Below are 24,501 nucleotides of genomic sequence, written 5' to 3' on the forward strand. Positions count from 1 at the left end.
AGAATTATTAATAAAAGTGTTCTGATGTAATTTCGCTTAGAATATAACAGAAGATTTCTGAATTGTAACAAGATCATTTATACTGTATGTGTAGCCAAGATACGCAAAATAAGTTTTCAATAAAATAAGTAGCAGCAAAAATGTAAGGGATAGTAGAAAGTTTCTGAAATTCTGCAGAAGGAGAGTTATTCCAACAACACAGATGGCACTTAACTTCAAAACACACCTCTATAAACTACCAGAATAATATTCAAATCTGTAGTGCTACATGACACATTGTCATCTGAAAAGACACAGTATAAACACTACTAGGAAGCAACAGTTTCTAATCAGAGAACAGATGACTACTTTTAATACTACTTGTTAAACTGTTAATGTTCTTCTGAATGTATTTTGTTTCATTAACAAATTTCTTTGTAGCATCACTGTTCTCTGAGCTAAAATCCAAGAACAGATGCACATTTGGGTCAAGGCATGCTACAAGAAGTGTTCCAAGTATGTTACAGTGTTGCCGGAGCCAGTATGGTTCCACCATGACGCAAACATGGTGAGATCAGTTCTGGAGAAGTGGGATGGCACTGATCTCACATACCTGACTTTCTTGAAAACGACCCAGGGAACTGTTCTGTTAGAGTTTTATAGTAAAAGAGCTATTACACACTTCTTACTTCACAGAGCTCACTATCCCCATTCTTAGCAGTTTAATTAACTTGTTAGCTCAAACTTTATGGATGTGAAGTAAAATCCCAGTAAAGATGTTTTCACACATTAGCAGATTGTGTTCATTCTTACCAGGGAAGCATAGAGACAAGTTATACTTCCCACCCCGAGATGATTTTTAAATACAAGCAGCAGAAGACATTTTGGCTGTAAGAAAAGCTATTAAAACACTACCCTTGGTCACAGATTCCCAAAAACATGAAACACTGATACACTCTGCATATATGAGGCCAGTGGAAAAATAAGAGAGTCCTGAATTTCCCTGAGAAGTAGATGAAGAGTTCAAGCACCAAATTTTAACATCTATAGAAACTGCAGTTTGGGCTTTCCCTTATTTGTTCCTGCACTTTCATACAGCTGCAACGTCTGCCTGTTCCTCTCTAATAAATTTGAACTTGTCGATTAACTTCAGTCAGAGATGAAAATTCACAGATAAGCTCTTACTTACAGGTTTAGTGAAGTGTAGGGTCTGGGTAGAGAAGAGATTCAAATTAGCATCATCACTGAGGGAAAGCCCAAAGAATACGGTCACAAGTTTCTAGCTTGAGCTGGTCTAAGCATGATCATTATCTAGATAATAGCATGTTTGTAGACAAAAGCTATTCTCACTAACTCTTGCCTAGGTGGTGCATAAGAGAGACAGGGATGAAATGGCAAAGGTGGCTTACACAACAAGACAGCTGCTACATTAAACTTCAGTATCAGTGACGTTGTAAGACAAATGGATAATTATTTAAGGACATTTAAGTCTTACTGTGAAGAATGTCTCCAAAGGCTGTTTATACTTTCCTTAAGACTGTTCTAAGTAAAGCTTCTTATTTCCACGGGAAATGGGAGTATGCATGTCAACAATCTATAAGCTTATACCATGGATATCAATTTAAGTTCTGTTGAAACCATAAGCTAAATAGGCTAAATCCTTACAGCTCATACAGAGCACTCAAATGGGTAGATTTGAAAGAAAGGTAAAGTGAAACATAAATTCATCTGTGAAAAGAAACAGGATTCGTTGTATCTTCATGTTGAATATTAAACCTGAAAATATTTCCAACCAAAGTTTGAAAAGCCAAATCATATTAAAAAAAGAAAAAAAGGCTTCTAATTTTACTCACCTTGCAAATAAACATGGCAAGTGTAATCTTAATCCAAACAGTTCTGAGCATTCACTTCTGCCCTTGAATACCTATAACAATTGAAATAAGCTTTCAGTATTTTGAAGCTCATCTTTCAATAGGCTACTTTTCAAGCAGAAAAAAAAATTAAGTTACTTTAATGACATTAAGTGATCTTCCAAAATGTCAAGTTATGCATCTTAATAGTCTACATGCATTGGAAGTCACAAGAGTCATGGCATATCACTAAAACCATAAAATTTATAGCAATTTCAAATACTTATTGATAGCTGAAGACTGTTTATAGCCAAAAGAATCAATGGAAGGAAAATTATAAGAAAATACAGAAAAATAAGTGTCAGATACCCCCAGCACAAGTTTTAGCCACCTATCACATACTACTACTTTTGGCATATCAGGCATCAACAAGAATTTGCAAAGGTTTACTCATAAGCATGGACAGATTAGTTTATTTGTTCATTATTTACAATAAAGCTGAACCTATTGCAAGTTACATTTTTAAATGTAATTTCCAAATTGCTTACAATACTCTCAAGTCTAAAAATCTGCATACTTAAAAACAAGAATAATGGTCATGTAGCCATTTAATGAATTATTTTAAATATAATTAAAAACAAACACTGACAGACACTAGTACTGTTATTAGCCTGTCGCTCAGTTTTCCCAAGTTAAAAACTAATGGACATATAAGTCAGTAACACTCCATATTACAAACCATAAATCATTTGATTTGTCTGAAATTCTGTCAAAGCTTGTCTGAAAGGCTATCACTAAGAACTCTTTGACAAAAGTAGTCCGAGTTGGAAGTTTATAATAACAGGAGGTTTGAAAAGCCTGCCAAGTCTTTATGGGCATTTTATGAAATTCTTCTTTTAAATAAGTCTGTATGCCTGTGAACTTGGTAGACATATGTGACTATACCTTTTGTAACTTTGTCTGCCTCACAACACAAGACTTATAATTTCAAAAGAAACACAGTGATATATAGCATGACACAACAGATGCACATCCCCCAAGCTCCTTCTAATGAGAATTCTAGCTCTTCCAGTCATGGCGTACAGCCCAACAGCATCCTAGTCTCAGTTTTCATCTGCAGCACTACACATAGAAAGGATCCAAATAAGTTATCCCTTGCTATCTAAATGGAAATGCCACGTTCTACCTTCAACAGTACGAAGCCCCTGGCATTCTAAAGCAGGTTACTTAAATACTGTTTGGAGCAAACATGTTTGCTGGGATGAGATAGGAACATCTCACAGCAACACTGCAGTACTAGTTTAAGGGTTCCAGTCCATCTCTGGCTTTACCTGCAGAAAACATTGTTTGGATGGAAGAGGTCCAAAGGAGAATAAGCACGCAGAGCAGTTGCAACTTGGTGTTATATGGAAAGTTATAAACATTACTGACATTCAACGTTTTTCCAAAGGGGCCTACATAAAGCTTATTTACACAGTACAAATAGGTCAAAACAACAACAAAGGAGACCCAGCATGAAACTGCTGCAGAAGGGAAGCTAAACATTATTAGTAGGTAATGGGTAAGCATAAACTGGTAGCACAGAAGTTGTTCTTCAAGTAACTGTGTAACAGGCACGAACACAAAAGGGCCTTCATCTCCTACAGAACCATTTTGCAATGTAAAGCTTCTCAGCACAATTCAGGTACTGCCCAACACCAACAAAGAGAAGGTTCTTGTACAGGATTGCTCTGAACACTTGCAGGACCAAATGTCTACATGAGAGGGTGGTTTAAACAAGACCCAAGCATATACTTGTTATGAAATTGGTTTTATCATAATTGTAATGGGACAGTTAACACTTTATTCAAGAGCAAAAAGATTGCCTTAGTAGCATCAAGAAAGTAGTTTCTGACTATAATGCTTCTTCACTGATAGAGGTGCACTTTTTGGCAAAGGATATTATTCTCCTAGACTGAGTTTAGGAACACAGCTATTTCCCTTTATTTTCCTTTTAGCCTGGGGTTTGGGGTGGGGTGAACTGTGCAAAGTTTTGATACCCTTCACCAGTTTTACAGCCAATACGGTTACTAAGTGCCTAACAATGTTCCAAAAACATCATTGCACGAATTCTTCATTACTTAGATAATATATAACAAAATATTCCTTTTGAATACACAGTTTTGTGCAACACATTTCTAAACGTTTTTAAAAGTGAGGGAAAAATAAGCTCGATTTTAAAGAAACGAGTAAAAAGTTAGTTGCTTTCCTTTGCAAAAAGCCCAACACCCTTGTGTATGATTAATACAGAGCAGATGTACTGGACATACGGAAGTCACAAAAAAAAAAAATCAGTTTAGCCAAGATATGCAATAATGTTTTCCAGGTCTTAAACTACTTTTGTAAGACGGCTCCACTAAACGAAACTGCCACATACCCAGGTACTTAGGAACACGTGCTCGTTGTAAGAGCAAGAATGATGGTCCTGCGGCTAGATCAAGCGCTGGGATGACTGCAAACCAGGATTTGTTTTTCTGATCCTCCGCAGGCTCCTGGTGTTACCTCAGCTAGATTAATCCCTTCACCCCTCAGGGCAGCTTCCCCGCTGCAGACAGGAGTCACCTCTGTTTCCACAGGTTTTCAATGCGCAGGGGTTCAAAGCGCGAGCAGAGGCGTCCCTGGCCGCTCCCGGGGCCCCGCCGCGGCGGCGCTGCCGGCCGTAGACTCTCGCCGCCTTCCCCCCGGCCCGGCGGGGCCGATCGCCACGGCGGGGCGGGGTATCCTCGGTTCGATACGGGGCGCCGGCGTCCTCGGGCAGCACTGGACCCGAGGCGGGGAAAGCCGTACCGAGGGGAGCAGCAGCGCCAACCCCCAGCCCCTCAGCCCGGCGAGCGGCGGCCGGCAGAGCCGAGCTCTTCCCTCGGCAGCGCAGCACCGGGGACGGGCGAAAACTTGCTGTGCAGCAAGCGGAAAGGAGCAGCAAGCAGCTCCGCACCGGCGGGGCGGGGCGAGGAGGGGCAGGGCATCCCACCCCTGCCCTGCCCAGCGGCGCGGACACCGACTGGGGACGGCGAAGGAGAGCGGCGAGGAGTCCTGCACCACCCGCCCTTCTTGCGCCTGTCGGAGCTCCCGCCGGCCGGTCCCCGCTCTCCTCTCTCCTTCGCCGGTGAGTGAACGAGGCCCGCAACAGTGGGGGGCGGGAGAGGGGCAGCGGCGGGGAAGGGGAAAGGGAAGGGAGCTGCGGCGAGAGGAGAGCAGCGGCATCCTCGCCTCGGGGGCAGGAGGGGAGCAGCAGGAAGGCTGCGGCTCCCGAGCCCTCGCTCATCCCTGGCTTGGCAGGCAGCGATAGCGCCGAGCACAGGGAGAAGGAGGACTGGGAATGCAAACAAGAGCAAAACAACCCACCAGCACACTTTGTTTTTAACAAGACTTCCTAAGCATAAGCATTAAGAATATTTTGCAGAAGTTGGCTGCTCCTTATCCGACTCATCCTAGCTAATAGCTGGCAGCGTTGTTTTCGCCCTCAGCACTGCCCCGAGTGGTGGAGCAAAGGGCCTCTCATAAGAGCAAACATAATTAGGCTGTATGCATCCAAGTCGCACGAAGCCGATTATGTTTTTGTCGAGGAAAAAATAAAAAGGTGCAGAAATACAATACAACAAGCTCAGCCAGCTTTCTTCCCCAGAGAACACTTGTGCTAGTTGCAGAGCCACCAGTGACAAAAGGCACTCAACATCCCCCACTACAGCAGAACTCCACGGGGAGGCCTGCCTGCTGCACCAGGGAGAAGCAAGGAGCCCAAGCCACTATGTGCCAGCAAGGGACAGAGCATGAAGATGATGTTCAGATGGGGGGAAGGAAGGGAAACAGATGGATAAAGTCCAGATTCTCCATTATACTTAATGGTCACACTGACTACTTGAATGAGGAACGTTTAGGTGAGTTCCTGTCTACCTGAAAAATATCTATGCCCTTATTTCAAGCATCTTTCTTTTGACAAGTTGTAAGTATCCATGAAAGAGTACACGACTGAGGAAAGGAAGGGGCGGGCGGGGGGTGGTGTTGCTTTCTTGTTTTAAGGAAGAAATAGTGGGTTGGCTGAAGAGGAAATCTTGCCTGAATGTTCACCCTCATCCCTTTCTGAAGGCAGTCGTACTTTTGCAGGTGGGAAAAAATGCTAGCAGCATTAGTTTCCATACAGATCTTGTGGCATTTCTCAAATACATAGAAATCTGCCACATCCTGAGGGGGGACAATGGGAGTGGGGTATAATAGGAGCATAACCTGCTTGAAAGCCATACCATGGGCAATACTTGATGTAGCCTTCCCAGCCTTTACAGTCACTGAACGGAAATGATGGAGAGGAATCAGGCTTCTTGGATAAGCTACTTCTAAACTGTTTACTTGCAAGGTGCCAGGCTTTCTAGCTGTACCTTGTGCTCTACCAGTTCATCTTAACCATCTGTTTAATTCCACAAGCAACATTAAAACTGCCTGGAGAAAGGTAGGAGGTTAAGAGAGAGAGATATATAAAAAAAAAGGAAAAAAAGGGGGGGGGGGGGGGGGAAGGCTTTGGATGTTCAATGCACTATTTCTAAAATATGAAGTAACTCATCACATTACTACACTCAGGTTACCAGATGTTTAAATAGACTGACAACTATATTCCAGATCAGAGACAAAAAAAAATTTTGTACACTAACATATCTAAGTGAGCTGAAACCAAACATTTCACTAATAGGATTTATTTTCATTAACAGTACAAGGACACAGTAAGTCCTCACTCCACTAGGATTTCTAAATTTGTGCATATTTGTGATGAAGTCTTTCTTAAAGCTTAAAAGCACCAAAAGTTCACTTGGTTTGAAATTCAGGTTCATTTTGGTAAACCTCCAAACAAATTTCATAGAAATTCTAAACAAAGAGACAAAGATACATAATATTAGTCTGATTTTCTTTGACCCTAAAGGTTCAATCTGTTTTATAAGATGACTCTGTGGTCTTTTTTGTTTTTAACAGAAGAGATTTCATATTACAAATTGCAATATAAGTATGATCATTAACTATTTCATACTTATCCTGACCAGACACTAACTCTGGGGCAAGGGAAGTTCTAATATTTAACCTTCTTACAAAGGAAAAAGATTGGATTATTAAATGTCTACACTAAGAGCTAGAGGAAAGAGAATATCTTGAAGGATGTGAATTTGAACTTGAGAAATCTATCTTTGTTGAAGCTACATGACTTTTGTTGTAAAACAGTAAGTTTATTCCACATCTAGCGTTTCTGCAGAATTCGGAGAACTTATTCATAGATGGGCTCATCAGGCTTCACAAGTGGTTAACTTATTCTGTACCAGACAATGAAGCTTCCTTTATCCAAACTGAGTTCTTTCTACTGGAAACCACTAAACTGCATAGCAAATAGCAGATATAGTGTTGGGCTATGCAGCTGTATTGGGTCTGGCTGAGACAGAGTTCGTTTTCCCCATAGCAGCCCTCATAGTGCTGTGCTTTGTATTCGTAGCTAGAAGGGTACTGGTAACACACCAGGGTTTTGGCTACTGCTGAGCAGTGCTTGCACAGCATCAAGGCTGTCTCTCTAACATTCCCCCCTCACCAGTAGGCTGGGGTGGACAAGATCTTGGGAGGAGACACAGCCAGGACCACTGACCCCAACTGACCAAAGGGATATCCCATACCATATGATGTCTGCTCAGCAATAAAAGCTAAGTGACAGGTGGAGGAGGAGGGGGAAAATTTGTTATTACAACAATTGTCTTCTGGAGCAACCGCTATGTGTACTGAAGCCCTACTTCCTGGGAAGTGGCTGGACATTGCCTCCTCCTGGGTAGTAGAGAATAAATGTTTTGTTTCCCTTTGCTTCCACACACAGCCTTTGCTTTTGCTTTATTAAATTGCCCCACTCTTGCCCCACAAGTTTTTTCCATCTTATTTTCTCTCTCCTCGCATCCTGCTGAGGAGGGGAGTAATAGAGCAGCTTTGGTGGGCACCTGGCATCCAGCTGGTCAATTCACTATGGCAACCTCTAGGACTAACAACTCTTATTTACATACATTACTTTTTGGCTAGTGATTCTCTAGCAGTGACTCACCAAGTCCCTTGGAAAGAAACAGACAGATGTCAATACTTGAATGACTGGTTGAGTTACATTTTTAAAAGTTAACTGCATTTCTGATGTAGAAATATTAAAACCAGCTAGCTTTACAGTTTGTCAAGGATTGGAGTTTAAACCAGAAAGTTGAGTCACTGGAGGAACAGTTTAAGAGAATTCTGAACTTACATTTTGAAGGCCAGAACATTCTTTGGAATGTATCCATCTTCTGCTAGGTCTCTTGGTTTTAATGCTCATGAAATATAGGCCCAGTGTTAAAGAGAGTTGTTAAAAAATGCCAGCCAGAGGGGAAAAAAAGGGTTATATCTATCTCCTGATAATTTCAGCTTAAGACATAGATGTAAAAAATAATATATTTCTTCAGGGAAAAAAAATTGTAATCATATGTCATAGTAAAATAGTATCTAGAAAATTGTTCAATTAAGTAGTTGAAGTAGAATACATCGACAACAACTTATATTTAGGAAGGTTCAGTATTACTATATAAAAATGATGGTCATTCATCAGAAGACAGCAGCATTATACAGCTGGGGGGTGGGGTGGGACAGGACACTAGAATAAAATAGAAACACCCAGACATCCAATAAGTTTCCAAGTCTCACTTCATGCAACCAGCACTTGAAAGACACTAGAGCTACACTTTCAGACTATCCTTGTTGAGGTGACACTACTGGAAGTTAAAACATTATATTTAAAATCTCCGCCTACTAATATTGACTTTCCTAAGGACACTGAATATAAAAACATCCTCTGCTTCAGGTCTGTATTCCTCAGCGTGGATTAGAGCTGTCAATGATACACATTCATTAACAGCAATACAAAGCGAAAAAGTTTAGCTGCTTTCTTAGGATGCATGAATTTCAGTAATATTCTAGTTGTATATAGCTGGATACTTACTGCTACCTGATTAGATGAGATTTTTAGGCTTCTTGCTGGATATTTCTTCATGTACTTTATTCACTGAGTCAAAGGACATGGATCTACTATGATCCATGTACTAGAAGAAATTCAAGTTGATTATAACACTAAATGTAACTTGATAACTTTCATTTTTGTATACTACTCCTGGAATTCACTATTCTATCTGTAGGCTTCCCCACTCCCTTTTCGGTTAAGTAACTACAGTTTCCATTTGTTTGGTTTTTTCCCTAAACTGTTTTCAGAATCTTCCTTAAAAAACAGAACAGAAACTACTGCATTCACTGGTTCTACTGATAAGTAACGAGCCTGCAACTGTATTCCTGTAAATTAAGGCGCTCCAGATTATGAGCCACATCCAAACATTTTTCTTCTTCTTAGATAACAAGTAGTGTTTTCCTAGCCAAGGTTCTGTCAGTAGTTGAATGCCAGGGGATATTTAATAATTTTTCCTGATACTATTCCTGTAGGTCTCATATTAATCATACAGGCCAGCCATTAAATTCCCCTCACCACAGAAGAAAGGTCCAAGGGAGGATCAGGAAAGACCTCATACAGCTCAGGGAAGTTGAGGTAGAGGACTGAAAAAATAGAACATAACGGCTCTGGCATAAAGCAGGATGTATTGAAATGCACAGGAAAATACACTTTCTTGTACTCTTCCCTTGCTTTCCATGACCACTTTGAACTATTGATTTACACCTCTGGGATTACAAAACATAGTTGAATATGTATCAGTATTGGAACAATGAAAATTCAAATGAGCAGGATGTGATTTGATATATACAAACTCCAGTGTAGAGATATCAAAGACATAAATGCTCTGTCCTTAATATGCTCTCAGAATCAATTCTCAGTCTAAAAGAAAAATGTTAAGAACCCAGAACAATGTCATGAATTAGTAGATATGGTGTAAGCCTGCAGAACTCTAATTCATGTAGACTTTCAACACTATTTGTGAATTCTAAAGAGAAGAAACAGAAAAGAGATGACATGCAGTGAAATCAGTACCATAAATACACCGGGGAAAAACAACTTGAAGGAACTTATGCATGAACAGTATGTAAAATCTGAGAGTATTAATGATAAGCTGCTTACAGATAAGGGCATACCCAAAGTAAGATTGCATGCCACAAATGGTAACCATTCTCTAAAGAATATTATTTAAAATATCTTTCCCCTCCACTATTACTCACTAACCTTTTTCTAGTTATATGCATTTTAGGAGAGTGATACAGCTCCTAACCACCCTATACCAAACCAAACCTTACAGGACTGAATTTGGTTTTGGTGTTTAGCTTCCTGTCTTGGCATGGCCTCTTCATAGTTATAGTAAAGTATTACTTAGCATTAAATTGTATGCTCATCTATGCAAATTAATTAGGGCATTGCCATGGTTTAGCCCCAGCCAGCAACCAAGCCCCACACAGCCACCTACTCACTCTACTCTAGTGGGATGGGCGAGAAAATCAGAAGAGAAAAAGTGAGAAAATGCCTGTGCTGAGATAAAGAGTTTAACAGGTAAAGCAAAAGCCACATGCACAAGCAAAGGAAAACAAGGAATTAATTCACTCCTTCCTATCAGCAGGCAGGTGTTCAGCCATCTCCAGGAAATCAGGGCTCCATAACATGTAACAGTGACTTGGGAAGACAAACATCATCACTCCAAATGTCCCCCCACTTCCTCCTTCTTCCACCAGCTTTATATCCTGAGCATGATGTCATGCAGTGTGGGATATCCCTTGGGTCAGCTAGGGTCACCTGTCCCGGCTCTGTCCCCTCCCAGCTTCCTGTGCACCCAGCAGAGCACGAATCTGAAAAAGTCCTTGACTAGTGTAAGCACTACTTAGCAGCAACAAAAACATCTCCACATTATGAACACTGTTTTTAGCACAAATCCAAAACATAGCCCCATACTACCTACTATAAAGAAAATTAACTATCCCAGCTGAAACCAGGACAAGCATACATCAGTTTTAAGCTCATATAATTAAATGCTACTATTGCCAGTATCTTCTGTTCACACAAGGATTTCTCTACACAGGAAAGCATTTTAGACACACATTAAGCTTCACTTCTTGGCTATATACCTTACATAGTAAAGGTAACTGTCTTTTCTGAGCAAATATTTGATATTTTTCTTGTATATTGCATATTATTAGTTATGTGAGCACTTCCTTAGACTAACATGTTTGTATTTTGGATTCAATTTTTATTTTTGACAGATTGCCGCTGCTCCAAGAACATGCCTTCCGATCATCACTTTCTTAGGTTTAGTGTTGGGGTTTTTTTTGTATACTGTAAAAAATACCTAGCATATACTTCTGGGTTCACATATTCCCAGCATCATACATGAACCATATATTAAAAGTTGTATTTGTTGTCATCTAGGGAGATCAAGTAATCAACTTTATAAAAAAATCAAAGGCAGAACACAGAGACGCAAGAACACATAGCAAATATCAAAGCCAGAAAGAAGTTTTCCTCAGGGCAGACCCCTGTCTCAAGGAAAAGAGCTTTGATGGCACCCTGGTTATGCTAATGACAGTGAGAAACTCCACAGGAATATTTCTATGATCAGTCTTCACTCAAGAACCGGCCCTTATGGTGTGAATCTAAGTTTTGAAACAAACCTCTTGTGTTTGGCAGTGCCCAAGAACAGAAACATAAGATCAGATGGAAGGATGCAAAGTCAGTATCAGCTTAAGTTAAATAACTGGGCTGGATTAGATTTGTTTCAGAAGATTTTTAACAAGGTGTTTCTCCATACAGACAAGCCATAAGCAAGTAGTAAATCATGCTTTTCATGCAAATGGCTTCAAATCAGTATCCCTGTGTAGGCACAACTGAAGTAATAAGCATCTGAAACTTTCAGTTGCTTGAGAGTGAAGCTGGATTTATACCATGAAGTCATAAGCTTCCATATTTTAAAGGAATAATTTGCTTTTGACAGGTTAAAATAATTTGTCTACTTCTGCTGCAGTGATGTGCATTCATAATAGTTTATGATTTCATTTCTCAGTTAAGTCAGAAAGTGATTGACCACCCTGCCATGCCGCAGAGTATGCTAGTTAACTTTGGGACTAACTAAATTCCTTCCATGGATGAACAGCACAGCATGCTATTTCAAAGTGGAAAGATCAGCAACATTACACTACTGTAGTACTATCCCAAACAGAACAACAGAACTGTCTGTGGTTTGGGGATGTTTTGTGGATTGTTGGTCTGGGGTTCTTTTTGTTGTTTGGGTTTTTTTTTCTTGAATGGCAAAGCTTTATGTTAATGATATAACAGTACTTTAAAATGACCCTGAGAAATTTGTCAGTGGTAAAATGAGCATGTTTGTTCTTACCGTACAGCATGAAAAGCTGAGTTTTCCTTCCCTGTCCCTCCACCAGAATCCAGTAGCAACTTAGTAGTTACCCAAGAATATCAGACTGCAAAGCAAGAGGAAGATTAAAGATAGGATCCAGTACAGTATTCTTAATCCAATGAAGAGAACAGCACACCAGTAAGGGGGAGGTAGGGAGGAAGGTCAGAGCACGAGAGGAGACAGTTATTTCTGAAAGAGGCAAGTCTTTTCCCAAGCAGACACAGTACAGCATCTTAATCAAGATTTGAGCTCAGACAGTGCAGTGGTGACTTAGATTCAAGTAGTCTTATTTCCTCACAAAGTTCAGTGTTCGTTATAAAAAGGTAAGGACTTAGGATGCATGTATGCAAATTAGAAGGCTAGCATGACTAGATATAATGATTTGTGTTATTCATTCTAAAACTTTACTTCAGAAGGCTGTGGAGATAGCTAAAACAGTAGATAATTTAATTCCTACTAAAGCCTGGACCCCCAGCCAAATAAGAGCATGAAGGTCAGCAATCAGAAAATCTGTGTTGACAGCAGCATGTAGCCTGCCAATTAGATTGTTGCATGTGGCTGTAGAAGCAACTGCTGGGATTTTATAAAAGCTAAAACCTGAAAATACCAAGTATAATCAAGTCAAGCATCATCTACAAGCCCCAAGCTAAACTTTCAGTTATATTTTCAAATATTTCAGCCTTCCCAAAAATTTGCTTGCTTTTTTGATTATGCCTCACTTAAGGAAACTGGAATTAATATTTCCCCAATTAAATAAGAGCAGAAGTATTTATTTGCAATCCTGACAGCCTGTACTGATAGCACATATACAAATGAAACATAGCAATAGCACAGTAGACTCACTGGACTGAAAAGAAAATATCCTTACATAAGCAAGTTACAAAATCAGTATATCATACAGTCATAATCATATATTTTTCTCCTTGAAAGACTTCACAAAGTTACTTAAAAACTTCAAGTTCCCTTCACAGTAGGCTCTACATTCTTTTTGTTGTTCATAAAGTCTGCTTGCTATCCTTAGAACATCAGCATCCAAGTTAGAGTAATAAGAATAAATTTGATGTCACAGACCAGGCCACAGCTCAGCAATATATCTCCTGTATAAAAGGGCAGAAGTGATGACCTTTCTCTAGTCCCTTTGCAATAGTGCATTAAGTGTACCCTCACTCAGTGCCCTAAGCCGGAGAGGACCAATCACAGTGTACTGCGCATTTGGAACAAATACATAAATGAGTTAAAGGAGCCTTCAGTTAAAGTAGTTTAAAATGAGTTGCCACATGCATTCTTAGAGATAATTGAATAAATGTCTTAGATGTATGGGTGTAACCATGTTACTCCTTCTATTCTGCTTTGTTGCTCTGGAACTACACAGCCTATTCACTATAATTTTTAGACAAGTGACTGAACCAGGAGGGGAAAAAGAAGTGCAGTAATTATAGTGTTGGACCATCCACTCTCTTTGGAAGTGAAAGTGTGGAGAAGGTTTCAGAAATATCCTGCCTGCCTTTACTCTCCCCAGGAACAGTACCTTTGCCGGTCACCACTGGCACACTAAAGTCTTGCACCATTTCCCAGGGCATCCAACTCTTTAAATCAATCAGTATACAGATCACCGATCCAACAACCCAGACGGCAATTTTCTCCCTACATCCTGGTCTGTGAAGCAGATTTCAGCACATCTGCAATAGTGTCCATCTGCTATGCTAGTTCTGGCCTCATTTTTCCCCAAGACAGCATTTATATCAAGAACAACTAAAAAATCTGTGCCACCAAATGCATGCAATACAAGTTTATGCAAGACTAGACAAGTTTATGCAAAACTAGACAGCCAGATGTCCAAATGTATTGGTTAAGAGTTTCTTCACACAAATGAAGAGTTATAATATAAACAAGGAATGAGAGTATTTATAAGTCAGGCTGGATTGCTTACATAGTAAAAGATCTATTTATAACTCTCACCGTCCTTAAACTAGGTATGTGCGGGGAAAAGGACAATTTAGGAAGATTGAAAAAGTTTGACAGGCCATACACAAAAACTTCAGATTATGTAGTCTTTTAATTTCAGACTAACTTGAAGAGACAACTTGAGCATAGCTAGAATCCAGCCTTTCTTTTGATAGTGGTAGACACTTTCCTGGGAAAAAAAAAAAAAACAACTGGTCCTCCCTGGGCTGAGATACTGGATCATTTGATCAGGTTATCAAGGCAGGTTATTACATTTTTTAATTTACTGTTTATCAAAAATATTCCTCAAATACTGGCAGGTTATTTTCTTACAGAGAAACAAAAGATTGTTTTCCTTCAGAGAAACAAATAAGTCTTTGGGAGGAAAGTTAATCAAACTTCTAGTGTGTTAATACTTACAACACCTAAAGAATAATTTAAAAGAAAAATCACTATAAGAAAAATCACAAATAGGTTTAAGTACAACATAGTCATCTCCAATCAGATCTTACTTTCTGCCTTTAACTTAGTCTGATGACCAAGAACTTTATTCTATCCTAGCCTCTTCCTATTGTAGCTGTAGTTTCTTTAAAACCTATCATAAGAGGTATGCCAGCAGTTGTTTCTAAAACTTACTCCCACTTAGTCAGGACTTAATAGGTTGCACCTGCACTAATGAGTCAGTAAGGCATCCACTTAGCATCTCCCAGTAGATTCTTGTTCCTTGGAAGAATTATCACTACGATACAATAACAAACAAATCATAGTTGCTGATTTTCCTTGTAGAAAAAGTTCTTTACAGACACTAAATCTAAAGGAGGCATTTCATGGTGAGGTCAGGGTTTAGAAATCCCAAAGAGCTATCCAAGATCTCACGCTGATTGTTTTCTTTAAAATCTGTTCTGTATTAGTGAGGTTTGGCTCAGTGTAGAGAGTTAAATCATCCAAATATTAGAACACATTTATTCAGTGTTATTACAGTTCCTCTACTGTTAACTGAGTTACAGATAAGGAATTAAACCAGTGGCTCCTTAACAGGGATACATATACCACAAACACTCTACAGCCACTACAAAATGGTGCATGCCCCAGTGAAGAGCAAGAAGCTGTTATTGCAAATCACTACTAATGATGATGGTAGGAAGTATAAGCAAAATATTTGTAGATTACAATCTTCCCTAGAGCACAGACAAGGTGATCAGTAAATTTCATTATATGGGGCAAGGCTTATTTTCTAGTTATCTTCCACTGGACAAAGCTGTGTGGCAAAATGGGCTAATTCTAGCAGAGAGTGGCAATCATGTAGCAGTTCAGCATAAGCTTAGTGGGCAAGATCGTGACATTAAGGGCCAGTGCTCCAAATACAGGGCAGTATTAGAGGGCACTGACCAAAACCATAACATTTCTGCAAGTAAATGCAACCTCTCTGTGTGCTGTTTGTGTACAGTCACCTCTACTTCTTAGGAGAAGTTCACTGCTTTCTCTTCTACTGCTCAGTTGGCTTGTGTAGGAGAGGGAGATGTAGGCCGTCTGCAACTTACTTCCTATCAAAAGAGCATGGACATTGATGGGTGTGAAATGCACAAGGCTGTGTTGGAAGCCTTCTTAGAAAGACACCAAATTCAAGAAAGACACCAAATTAAAGATAAGAAAATTAAAGAAAGGCACCAAATTGTCTTTCCTGTACATGCAGGAGTGAGAGATTGCAGTATGTCTGATATGCTGCTAACTGCCTATCATAACATTGTTATGGACAATTTTGCATGATCTGAAAGATCTCGGGCGGAAACAGCAGCAGCACATGGTATCATATGCTAGGAATGCAAAGAGACAGTTGCAAGGACTAGATTGTACAAAACATTGCATTTCTGCTCTATCCTAAGCATTTTCTGGCCAACTCAATCCCTTGGTACATCTTTTTAATGGATTCAGAGGTACGACTTGGCTTAAAAAAACTAGATAGGTAGGAAGTATGTGCTCGGTACACAACTTTCATGCTGAGGAGACCCTCTTCTAGTTACCTCTTACACTGGCTTCTTTTCATCATCATCATGCACCAAAACATAAATTATATGGAGCCTTACAATACTGCCTTTGGTGGGAGAATACTCACAGTGCCAGGGTTGTAAAAGATCATATGTGAAAACCACAGATTGTTCAGTAAGGAAAATGCAGTGTTACTGTAAAGCTTCAATATCCTAATCCAGCTTCAAGACCTACTCACTCTAGAGTTGAGCAAATGGTTCTTGCAAGCCCATTACAGTGATTAATACTATAGACATTTTTTACTCAGTATAGTCCCACTCCAGTCACATTAGACCCTGTCATGTAAGTGAATTTATTATCATGGAAGATGTCAGAACATCTAAGCCAGACTAAGTTGCATGCACTGCATTAAAGTTGTTTTTTTAAAAAATTTTTTTCAATATCAACATTGCTTGTCTAGGGTGTCTGAATGAATACAGGCTCGAAGTCTAGACAGTATAAAACAATATAGTAGTCAGGACACTGTTTGGAGAGCAAGGGAGCCTTGGCTGGTTTTAGATCTAACATTAATGTACGATGTTTAGCAGATCACTTTGACCTGTTCCTCAATTTCACTTTAAAATCTAATAGTACATGGCCAGCTCTCTATAAGGCAGAGAAGATAAAATCCATCAGGGACTATCAACTGCTCAGATGATATTGTCATGAAAATTACATTACAGGACAGAATTATTATAAATATGGAATACCTGTTAGAGTGTGAATTTTAAAAGACCAAATGCATTACCCTGAGTTTTTCTTGTTCTGAGCATTCTTAAAAGATTTACACCTCCTGGCATCATTCTTGGATTTTTATAGCCTGTATAAGCTCCTCCAAAACAGAAAGAAAGCAACAAATCAAGCTTTGTTATTTAATAGAAAATATTTTAATATAAGTGGAGCATCAGTTGAAAAACTAGACCTTTGTGCCTTCTCTGGAGCAGAACTACTCCTAAATGCAGATCAAGCTCTGCAGGCTGCTTCCTAAATCCTACCCTATTTCACCACAGCAGTGCTAAAGAGAAAGTCTGGGAAGCAGTCAACAGTGTTTACTGTTTCCTGCTCTATGTTTTATCCCATATGCAGTTCATAAATAACCAAGGACAGCTGTCTAACCAGATACCTTTCTTTGCTGTTATTCTTTCTGTTGAAGACTCAGTTAAAGTCACCTTCTCTCCCTTTATTTTGCCATCAATTTAAAAGTAAATATGTGGGCGTGAAGGTCAGCCATTTCTTTATGAGGCCCCTTAAGCAATTAACATCAACTTCTTGACCTGACCATGCCCCATACGCTTAACTCCAGCAGAGAGGTTACAGTGTGTAGCTGTGGAAAGACAGACAATGACAGACTGGGATATAACCATTTCCCATCACCAGACATGTTGATTTAAGATCTGTGGAGTAACTTCTGTTCTCTTTCTCAAACAGGAGATCCTTGAGGCCTCTCTGATCTTCTGACATCTGTGACTAGCTGTTGCTGAAGAACTGTACATGACAGAACCTGAAGGCTGTACAGAATACAGAATTACAGAATACAGCTCTTGAGCTCATACACCACAGTGTACCTATTTTCTCTGCCTGTGGATGCTACTGCTACCAAGTACACCTCTTCTTTCATACTACCAGGCACTTGTAAGTAAAGCATAAGGAAGAAAGAATTTGGCTTCTTGTAAGAAAGCACACAAACATTTTGGCTTCAACCTTGATTACTGGAGTAAGAAAGAGATAAAGTTAGCATGAAATTAACATTGAATAATCTATTGTGTTGTATTGTTTTTTTCCATGTTTAGAATAACAAAGATGAGAAATCCTGTACCTGTACATGTCTCAGTGTCAGTACATACTTTGAGCTAATATGTCTACAGTCTCAGTTTCCTTCTTTATTGCTTTAAGAGATTTACCAGAACATAATCTCAGACAAGCATTATTAGTGAAAAATGGCAGAAAATATGTATCACCCTCACAGATATTTTTCTTGTATACCCTGGAGGTAGAATTGGTCAACAGATCATATGCTCCAGGACTTAAAGCGCTTTAAGCATTTTTTTGGACTTCAGATCAACTCATGAAGTTAGTGGTTGGGAAGTAGAAGATACCAAAGGCATAGAGAATTTCTAGATAATGGGATAGCATATGTACTCAACTTTGAAAAGGTGCTTTTCTTACCTCTACATTCCCTCCATTCCTTTCCCTTCTATCCTTTCCTCATTTATTGCCAATATTGGAGTTACTATGCTTGCTTTAGAAAATAGAAGAAAAAATATGTTTTATAATTAAGACCTATGATCTCAGTATATAACCTCTACGCTCACATGTGAAGTATGCATCTATAGCTGTTTCCAGATACAGATCAAGCCACCATAAAGCTACGCACCACTGTGTCTGTACAAGTGAAATCTGCCGCTCTTTGCTAACACCTGCAAAATAGTATGTAGAAAAGAATGTGACTACAAGACAAGCCTAATTGGGCAAATGTGGCTCACTGTAAAATAGGTTTTGTATATGCCATGGTGAATGTTTAAGGTTGTCCTTTTGGGTTTTTTTACTGCAGTGCATGTACTGGAATTCCTAAGCACTCTAGACATAGGAATATAGAAGATTTTAAAGAATTTTCATTCTGAAGTCTTTATACATGGTTCATGCCAAAGTTCTAAACAAATAAAGATAGCTCATTTATTAAAGATTAATTATATTTAAAAAAATCTTCAGCATAAAGGAAAGGTTTGCTGTGTGCTCTATCTCAAATCCCCTTATTTCCAGTTTACTTTCCACTTTAATTCAGCAAACAGCAACAGCAAGCATGCAGGAGTGATGTGGGTTCTCCAGGTTATTGGAGAACAATTCTTGCTTATGTTTCTTCGGCACCTGAACGACTTGTAAGGTTCAGCCTGAAAGAGCCTATGTTTATAAAGATTTGAGATGTTGCTTGATGCTTATTAATCCTGAGAAATCCTATTTTTAACCTTGTCCTGGTTTCAGCTGAGATAGAGTTAATTTTCCCCCTAGTAGCTAGTATAGTGCTGTGTTTCGGATTTAGCATGAGAATAATGTGAAAATACACTGATGCTTTAGTTGTTGCTAAGCAGTTATACTAAGTCAAGGACTTTTCAGCTTCCCTGCCAGCAAGAAGCTGGTAGGGTGCACAGCCAGGACAGCTGACCCAAACTGGCCAAAGGGATATTCCATACCATATGACAGCATGCTCAGCATATAAGCTGGGGGAGGTTGGCCAGTGGACAGTGATCACTGCTCAGGGACTGGCTAGGTGAGCAGTTTTATCACTTTTTTTTCCTGGGTTTTGTTCCTCTTTCCGTTTTTGTTTTCCTTTTAATTACAATTTATTATTATTATGTTCTTATCTCAACCCACAACTTTTCTGACTTTTAGCCTTCCTATTCTCAACCCCCTCCCACTGGGGAGGGTGAGCGAGCAGCTGTGTGGTGCTTGGTTGCCGGCTTGGGTTAAAACACAACAGTCCTTTTTGGTGCCCAATGTGGGGCACTAAGTGTTGAGATAATGACAGATCTGACCAGAACATGTTAAAATAAATTTGTAATAAGCATTCATTGTATTCATGTTGTGGTTCAGCCCCAGACAGCAACTAAACACCACGCAGCCACTCGCTCTCTCCGCCCACCCCTGTGGGATGGGGGAGAGAATTGGAAGAGCAAAAGCACAAAAAACCCCCAAACTTGTGGGTTAAGATAAGAACAGTTTAATAGTTACAATAAAATTATTATTATTATTATAGTTATGATAATAATAACAATAATGATAATATAATAAAATGGAAAAGGAAAAAAAAACCAACCCAGAAAAACGATACAACCGCTCACCACCCGCCAACTGACGCTGCCTGACCCTGAGCCACGATTGCTGCCTCCCTCCCCCAGCCAGCTCCTCCCAGTTAACATACTGGGCATGACGTTACGTGATATGGAATATCCCTTTGGTCAGTTTGAATTCACTCTCTTAGCTGTGCCCCTTCCCCTCCCAGCTTCTTGTGCACCCGGCAGAGCATGGGAAGCTAGAAAAGTCCTTGACTAGTACAAGCACTACCCAGCAACAACCAAAACATTGGTGTGTTATCAACATTGTTTTCATACTAAGTCCAAAGCACAGCACTATGCCAGCTGCAGTGAAGAAAATTAACTCTATCCCAGCTAAAACCATGACAATTAGTTTAATAGTCACTGGTCACAATGTTGTTTTATTTGTCTGCATGGTTGCTTTATGTAAATCCTCACTTGCAGAACATATTGCAGTATGTATTGTGAAGAACTGACCTTGACAAGGTCTCTTCTTTACACGGGGTTTGCCGCTGCCTTTGCTGAGAATCAGACAGCTCATGCTTATGCCATTTGGTAAGTAGGGAGAAGATTAGTCTCTTAAACATCTAATAGCAAAATGTTTTGCTGAAAAAGACTGCTTACATGCTGTGGAGTGTTGACCTTGGCTGGCTACCAGACTGGCACCCAGCTGCTCTCTTACTCTCCTTCCTCAACAGGACAGTGGGAGAAGATAAGAAAATAAGGTGAAAAAGCTCATGGGTCAAGATAAAGACAGGGAGATCAATTACCATCACAGGCAAAACAGACTCGACAGGAGGAAAATTGATTTAATTTATTACTGATTAAAGGACATAGTGACAAACAAAGACAAAACCTAAAATACCTTCCCCCCCTTCTTCCCAGGCTCAACTTCACTCCTTCATTCTCGACTCTTCTACATAATCCACCCTTTGTGTGGCATAGGGGTAATGGGGAATGGGGAGCTGTGAATAACATTTCATAACAGTTCCTCTCTGCCACTCCTTCCTTCCCTCCCATGCTTCTCCTCTGCTCCCATGTGGGTCCCTCCCATGGGCTGCAGCCCTTCAGGAACAGGCTGCTCCAGTACGGGTCCTCCATGGGCTGCAGTTCCTAGTAGAAAACCTGTTCCTGCATGGGCTCCGCAACATGCGCTGCAGTTCTTGCAAGGAGCCTGCTCTAGCGTGAGCTCTCCATGGGCTGGAGTTTCCTTCAGGGCACACCCATCTGCTCTGGCATGGGGTCCTCCACTGGCTGCAATGTGGATATTTTCTCTGGCATTGCCCTCTCCATGGGCTGGGCTGCAGGGAATCTCTGCTCTGGCACCTTGTGCACCTCCTCCCCCTCCTTCTTCCTGGCCCTGGTGTCCGAGTTATTTCTCACACTTTTTTTCATTCACTCCTGTCACACTGCTGTGCAGCATTTTTACCTTTTCTTAAATATGTTATCACAGAGGTGCCACCAGTGTTGCTGATTGACTCAGCTTTGGCCAGTGGTGTGTCCATTTTGGAGCCAGCTGGAACTGGCTCTGTCCCACATCAGGGGGTCAGCCCCTAGTCTCTTCTCACAGAGGCCACCCTTGCAAACCCTCCTGCTACCAAAACATTGCTAAACTCATACATGCTTAAATATACGCACGTGATTCAATGTTCACCTGAATCAGAGCCTCCACTAGTTATCTGAGCAACCTCTACCACAGAATGGCTCTTTGTAACTCATGAGAGGTCTAAACGTTTCATTACATGCTGGCGGCTCAAAGAGAGTCTCAGAAAAAACACATTATGCTACTCTATGCTTCAATTAATACCAAAAAGCCCACTGTGAAATAATTATAGTAAAAGGATTGTAGTATTTTCTTACTCTTCACCATTGTAGCTAGGCTGCAAGTTCTCCAAAGGAGGAATGTTGCCTGTAGCACATGAACTAGTCAAGCTCATATAGATGCAGTTTTCTATCACTAGATCTCAAGGTGGTGATATTCCCAGGCAGCAAATCAGGAAGCAAGTGCACAAAGAGGTGAGGTGTTTTACCTAAAGCTACCCAACATACTAAACCCAAGTCTTCTAAGCAGTAGCAGTCCCCTTCTATGCAGCATGCCACAGTCGCTCCCAAATGGGAGTCTGTATACACAAACAGAAAACGTAGCAGGATTTCTCAAAGATTGAAACAGCTCATTTAAACATTTCTGTCTACTACGAATTGTTTGGGCTAACCTATTTTCTGTAGTCTTTCACTCTAGCTCATCTCTGAACTCCTCTTACTGACAGAATGTGAAGGCATTGCCAATTCCTAGGCAGAGCCCAAATGTGTGCTGGGGATTAGCTCAACCAAATTAAAAAAAAATTATTTTGCTGTGCTAAGTTTGGATATAAAAAAGAATAACAAGCAGTGAATTGCTGTAAGCGGAAAAACAGAAGTGATAACTTAGAGATATCTAGAATTTTTGTGAGCTCAGGATCTGACACACTCTAAATAAAAACAAAGCAGCAGCATCTCATTAATGTGTGCAATCCACAACTGTTCTGAAATCATGAGTCTAAATTACAATATTTAGAATGTCTATATCAATCTCTTAGCACTTGAAACTTTCAGGACAAATTTGTAAGCTTATTGCGAGGGATATTCTTTTGAAAGAGAAGCTATATTCAGCTGAGGGATGATCAATGGCTTTAAGAAGAAATACCACATATTGTGAAACTTCAAAATAAGTTGCCAGTGTAGCAACATTATTGTTAGATATTAGTTAGGAAGCATTTCTTTACCGAGTGGTCAAACACTGGAACAAGCTTCCTAGAGAGGCGGTCAATGCCCCAAGCCTCTCAGTGTTTAAGAGGCATTTGGACAATGCCCTTAACAACACGCTTTAACTTGTGGTCAGCCCTGAAGTGGCCAGGCAGTTGGACTAGATGATAATTGTAGGTCACTTCCAACTGAAATCTCCCCTCCCCTCCCCTTCCCTCCCCTTCCCTCCCTTTCCCTCCCCTCCCCTCCCTCCCCTCCCCTCCCCTCCCCTCCCCTTCCTTCCCCTTCCCTTCCATTCCCTTCCTTTCCCTTCCCTTCCCTCCCCTCCCTTTCCCTCCCCTCCTCTCCCCTCCCCTCCCCTCCCCTCCCCTTCCCTTCCCTTCCCTTCCCTTCCCTTCCCTTCCCTTCCCTTCCCTTCCCTTCCCTTCCCTTCCCTTCCCTTCCCTTCCCTTCCCTTCCCTTCCCTTCCCTTCCCTTCCCTTCCCTTCCCTTCCCTTCCCTTCCCTTCCCTTCCCTTCCCTTCCCTTCCCTTCCCTTCCCTTCCCTTCCCTTCCCTTCCCTCCCCTCCCCTTCCCTTCCCTTCCCTTCCCTTCCCTTCCCTTCCCCTCCCTTCCCTGTGGTGCTTCCCTTCTGGGAGTTGGGTCAAGATTATCATTTTACTGTGCTGTGCAACATTGGCTTGTGATACAATAATGTTACAGGTTAAAAAACTAATTTGGTATGTGTAGTTGGTATTGCTGTCATCTCCGTGTCTCGGTCGCCATCTCTCAGAAATGATTAATAATGACAGTCTTCGCCTTTTCGGAGAACTAGTCTATAAGGAAGGTGGAGGAGATGCTTTCCTCCGTTCTTTCACCTTCCCTTTCTTCTTCAGGCTAGTTACACCAGTTCTTGACAATTTTGAATATTCTTGGGTTGTTCAAGCCATCATGCTCCTGTTGCTATGTCTCCTGAATGTGTTTCAGGTCTTGTTTAGCATTAAACAACTATTTTAAAAAATCACTCGGAGATCTGCCCCAATCCTGGATGGTCATGGGTGGTGTGGTATGTGGGAGAATACAGGCAGGGGGTACATAGAGATCTTCTCACCGCCAATGGTCTGAAACTTCACTTCTGAACAACTACAGGATCCTGATGAAATGATAGAATGCTTGAAAATAAAATACTGTGGTTATTCCAGAGAGGCATAACTTATTGCACTGTGCTGGGCCTTGGCTAATATCTACCAAACACCATTCAGTATTGTGCAGCACCCTCAGGAAAAAGAGAGGGAAAACAAACCGACAGGCACTGTGATTACTCCAACCCCCACAACAGGTACTGCGGATGAACCAAAGAATCAACCTGTGCCAGTATCAGTAACCCTTATACACAAGAAGAAATCTTGGAAGCGAAAGTCAGCTTGTTTAGAAAGAGATGATGGAAGACCAGGGCCATCAAGAGGAGAGAAGGAGGAAGAGCAAGACCTCGTAAATGACATGGAAACCAGCTGCTCACTATCCCTGAGTGAGCTGTGAGATCTGCAAAAAGATTTCAGCCGTTGTCCGGGTGAGCACATTGTCACCTGGCTGCTCTGATGCTGGGATAATGGGGCCAGTAGCCTGGAATTGGAGGTTAAGAAAGCTGAACAGCTGGGATCCCTTTCTAGGGAAGGTGGTATTGACAAAGCGATTGGAAAAAAACCACAAGTCCTCAGCCTCTGGAGGTGACTACTGTCAGGTATGAAGGAAAGATATGGCTTCAAGG

General features: G+C 40.7%; 1 protein-coding gene and 1 long non-coding RNA gene across 3 annotated transcripts in view; one reads left to right on the forward strand and one right to left on the reverse strand.

The window, feature by feature from the left end:
- LOC135313873 (uncharacterized) overlaps window positions 1-4,807 on the reverse strand; it is a 115,176-nt gene extending 110,369 nt beyond the window's left edge. The window contains exons 1-2 of the long non-coding RNA XR_010373356.1: window positions 4,246-4,807; window positions 1,833-1,903 (exon numbers count right to left, since the gene is read on the reverse strand). This is a non-coding gene — a long non-coding RNA (uncharacterized LOC135313873). The remainder of the gene's footprint in view (window positions 1-1,832; window positions 1,904-4,245) is intronic.
- The window catches only part of HRH1 (histamine receptor H1), a 29,870-nt gene continuing 9,730 nt past the window's right edge, over window positions 4,362-24,501 (forward strand). Inside the window, exons 1-2 of one of the 2 annotated variants that reach the window (XM_064454239.1) lie at window positions 4,362-4,974; window positions 17,633-17,836. The gene's annotated coding sequence lies outside the window, so the exon portion shown is untranslated. Of the gene's footprint in view, window positions 4,975-5,421; window positions 5,747-17,632; window positions 17,837-24,501 lie in introns of those variants that run through there. The other variant, XM_064454240.1, reaches the window with a different exon arrangement.

Source organism: Phalacrocorax carbo, chromosome 6 (genome assembly GCF_963921805.1).
Source record: "Phalacrocorax carbo chromosome 6, bPhaCar2.1, whole genome shotgun sequence".
Lineage (NCBI taxonomy): Eukaryota > Metazoa > Chordata > Aves > Suliformes > Phalacrocoracidae > Phalacrocorax > Phalacrocorax carbo.